The sequence below is a fragment of the Miscanthus floridulus genome, chromosome 9 (assembly GCF_019320115.1).
Source record: "Miscanthus floridulus cultivar M001 chromosome 9, ASM1932011v1, whole genome shotgun sequence".
In the NCBI taxonomy this organism is placed as follows: Eukaryota; Viridiplantae; Streptophyta; class Magnoliopsida; order Poales; family Poaceae; genus Miscanthus; species Miscanthus floridulus.
Window position 1 is genome coordinate 94,420,728 of NC_089588.1, and position 4,929 is coordinate 94,425,656.

A 4,929-nucleotide genomic window follows, 5' to 3' on the forward strand; every position below is an offset into this window, starting at 1 on the left:
ATTTGAATCCCGTGCGGCTCAATTTTTTTGGTTTAATTTTATAATTTATTAAGCGGTCTAAAGGTCAAAAAGAAAAAATAAATAAAACTTGGCACACATCCTATACTAGCGCAGCAGTTAAGTCTTTGAACTCTACAGCCCGAGACTCGAGCTCAAATCCGAGGGCTGGCACATTTTTTTTCATTTTTTATATATCACTGCTGATTTTCAAAATAAACCGACAGTGATAACTAGGATCATTGTCGATTTCTTCTCATCACTGTCGATTTTTTGAAACCGACAGTGATGTTTATATATATTAAAAAAATTCTTTTATATATTGAATAAATAGAAGCATATGTATTCCTATGTCGAAATGGCTTAAATTTTTTTTGGTAAGCTTGTACACCCAAATTAAGATCTCACAAAGGATCATAGGTATTTCTAATCATTTTTTTATTTATTATATTTTTCTATGTACTTAATGAAACAAAAGAGGGTGAATTTCATCTTGGTCCCTATAGAGATTTTTCATCCACCTCCACAAAATTCTTATCCCTAGGGCACATTAGAGCCTGTGTAAAAGTTTGGCACCATTCCAGATCTTTTCATCGGTAGACTCAATTCAACCTATTAATTAAACGGTGTCGTCGCGCGAAATTCAATTAAACCTTAGAAAGTAGCAAACCATCTCCGAAAAATCTCAAACTTGGTGTTTCCTTCAGACGTGGCATGTGCAAGCCTAAGAATAATTTTGAGACCAATACACACCGGAATGCCTATGAACCATAGAAACCTTGATAACCTATGTGTATAGTCATGGTTCGATGAAAGGGCACATGTACCTCTATGAAGCATGTATACTCCGCCTATTTCAAAATGGCTTAAATTTTTTTTGACAAGCATGTACACCCAAATTAAGACCCCACATAGGATCTGAGGTTTTTTTGATCATTTTTTTATTTATTATATTTTTCTCTGTGCCAAATGAGACAAAAGAGGGTGAATTTTATCTTGGACCCAATCGATTTTTTTCATCCACCTCCACAAAATTCTTATCCGTAGGGCACATTAGAGCTTGTTTAAAAGTTTGACACCATTCCGGATCTTTTCGTGGGTAGACTCAGTTCAACCTAAAATTAAACGGTGTTGTCGCGTGGAAATTCAATTAAACCTCAGAAAGTATCAAACCATCTCCGAAAAATCCCAAACTTGGTGTTTCCTTCACACGTGGCATATGCAAGCCTAAGAATAATTTTGAGACAAATATGACACTGGAATGCCTATGAACCATAGAAACATTGATAACCTATGTGTATAGTCATGGTTCGATGAAAAGGCAAATGTACCTCTGTGAAGCATGTATACTCCGCCTATGTCAAAATGGCTTAAAATTTTTTTGGCAAGCATGTACACCCAAATTAAGACCCCACATAGGATCTTATGTTTTTTTATTATTTTTTTATTTATTATATTTTCAATGAGACACCAATTTCATCTTGGACCCAATAGATTTTTTCATGCACCTCCATAAATTCTTATCTCTAGGGCACATTAGAGCCTGCGTAAAAGTTTGGCACCATTCCGGATCTTTTTGTGCGTAGACTCAATTCAACCTATAATTAATAGGTGTCGTCGCGCGAAAATTCAATTAAACCTCAGAAAGTAGCAAACCATCTCTGGAAAATCCCAAACTTGTTTCCTTCACACGTGGCACATGCAAGCCTGAGAATAATTTTGAGACCAATACGATACCGGAATGTATATTTCTAGTTGCCCAACAAATGTTACATGAATTACATGCATGACAATAATTAAACACACAAAGCCGTACATATTAAAATTAGAACCCAATTAAACTACGACCTTGAAAACCTAGCTAAATAGACATTAATTACTATCAGAATCACTACCGGGATCGATTGGGCCACGCACACTAACATGCCTCTGTAGCCATATATGGTAATTGATGCCACGAATTATGTATCCGCTTGTATCAATGAAGTCTAATACCCATATGAGTGCACTCTCTCGTGCCTCACAATACCGAAAGAATGGTCGGCCATAGATGTAACATACTGAACGACCACTGCCCCTGTTAGTAATCCTTTTGCAGTACTGGCGTCCTTCTATAGTGAGCTAGCTGAGGTTTCTATTGCTGGAGTCCCAATCGTACCCGAGTTGCTCCGTAGCTTTGTCTAGAACGGCCCATAAGCCACCTGCAGCATAGGTAAGGTCCTATAGCGCAATCTGTATGCGGAGAAAAATAAAAAAATTAGAGAATATTATTACAATAATAAACAACAAATAACCACGACTCAGGTATAAGTGACCATTTTACCACATCCGCAAGCGCTAAGAATAAGGCGAACTCGCTAAAGGCCACATATCATCATCCGCTCGGCTCGCAAGGCTACATTAGGAAGCGCCGCAGGGTTATGCCTCAGACTAACGACTGGTAGCTTAGATCGGTACAATACCTTCTCGTGAGGGGGGCACACTACAACAATGACGGCACCCTTTCTGCCCCAAGTTCATTAGTGAGTGGTCTCCTCCAGAGGGTGTCCTCAATAACTGAGGAGGTGAGGCAAGGGTCCCAATAGTATGACAGTGAGAAGGACGTGCTTACCCAAGCTCTCGGAAACCCTGAACACCATGGTCGCACAAGAGGAGCCGGTGTTGTTCCATGGAAAATAGCATTTGAGGACGAAGAGTCCTCATATCAGAGCCGCGTGAGGAGCAAAGCAGCAGTACAAGCACAATACGAACAAAGGTTGAAGGAAATGGAAGACCGAATGGCACAGTACGAACAAATTCTATCTGGAATGAGACCGACGACACAAGTCCAACCCATTCCAACTAGCATGAGCCCATTGATCTGGGGTCGCAGTAGCTGCGGATCGACCCCGCTTGACGATGGGGAGGAGAATGCACCTCATCCGGTGGACAACATCACCGAGGCCGTTAATGTCAAACTGTACATCCGCAAGCAATGGACAACCATCAAGGTGGCTATCGGCCAGGCATGGCCTTGCCCAGACAGGAGCATTCATGGCCACGCAATTCCACCAGGGTATGCCAGGGTTTCTAGTGATACCATATGAGATAGGAGGTACAACAAGGTACACATCGATTGTCCCGTAGAGAAAGATAGACCTTGTCTTATTTAGAACAAAGGGACTCATGTGGCCTGGCGCAAACGCTTCATTAAGCTTGATGACCAGCCATCTTCGGATGAGGATAACGATGAAGAATTGACAGGCCACAGTCCACCCAGAGGTTATCCGCCTCCATCTCCCCCCAGAGGAGACGACTCTCAATATTCACGACCACGACCACCACCTCCTCCTCCCACTTCATCACACCCTCGAAAAGGGAAGACTCCTCCTCTACCTCCCTCTTCATTAGCCCATGGAAGGGAGAAGTATCCTCTTCCCCCGCCAAAATCCAAACAAGTGCAATCTCATCCTGCAACAAGATAAACGTCATCCACGCACAAGAGGTCATCGACTTCGGTAGGTAATGCTCCCAAAACAGCTCAAAAAAAAGAAAGAAGACGATGAGCAGGAGCATTACAGATTTGATGGATAAGAAAGAGCCTCCGGTCACAAGCAAAGAGGCACAACTTTCATTTTTGAAAGTAATAGGAATACGATCTACCTTCGAATTCCAAAGGCAAGCAAGACACTTGCAGAATAAACAAAGAGCCATAGAACAAGAAACTATAAATCTGATACAGATAAATAAGATGTGCGAAGAATTGGGCTTAACCTTTGAGGAAGCCTCGGGTATCTTTCATGGCCAGTAGGAATTTCAGAATGCACCCGTCGCATACCAGTTTGAACTAGGCAAAACATTGGTGGCCACCAGAGCTGAGTTAAATGATTTGCCAACATATATGTGTCGTCTGCATAAATTTTACATGACTGATAGTAGTAAAACGAGAAGTAATAGTGTCGCAGTTGTTATCCCCCGCGGATCAGTTTTTAATTACGAAGAAGAAAGGTTGTACCATGTCGAATATGAGGCCTTCTTTCAGCTCTTCCAGAGGCGCAACCTTGACACCCAAATTATGATGATCTTCACTTTGTAAGTACACTATCTGCAGGATATTATGTCAACTATGTCTTGGACATTGTAACATATCCCATGCTTTATGCAGGCTGTTTTCAGACTATTGCTTAGGGAAGGAGGTACATGATATAGCCTTCTTGGACGCTTGTTTAGTTAACGAGAAAACTTGCAGAGGCGATGAAGGTAGTGACGTGGGACATCTGATCAAACAACTTAAAGACATATTCACAAAGTTGTTGCAAGATGGAAAATTTATTGTGCTCCTACCCTACAACTGCAGGTATGTGTTCTTGGACCTTATTTCTGTGCTTCTTATTCCTTTCTTCAAGATTATTCATTAACTAGGACTTTGTGATTGCAGCGCCCATTTCATCCTCGTGGATATCGATATTCAAGAATCACGTATCGAGGTGTGGGACTCGAAGAGAAGGGAACTTTCTCTAATCGACCCCCTACTGGCAGTGCTTAATAGGTGAGTGAATTCAATAACATATTACTTTCTAGTCACATAGTGCGTTCTGATGTCGCCGCCTTTCACACTTTATAACGTGTCACAGTGTCAAGGGAGAAATGGAAGAGGGCATAGATAAGGCCTCATTCATGGTTGATTATATGTCAACGCAACTGATAGGGCTTGATGCCCTACTGGTGTTGCTGCGCAGGTTATAGGGGTGGAAGAGGGGAGGACGTGGTCTATACTCTCGACGTCGGTGAGGGGCCGTGGCGGTGAGAGCGGCGGCTGCTGCTGCAGCCCTAGAGTTCCGCAGCACTACAGTAACGCAGGTACTGTTCACGCGAGGGAGAGGGCAGGGACGGCTAACTCCCAAGGGAAGCCAGCAACTTAATTGTTGCTTTCTTCTTAATTCCAATCATCCC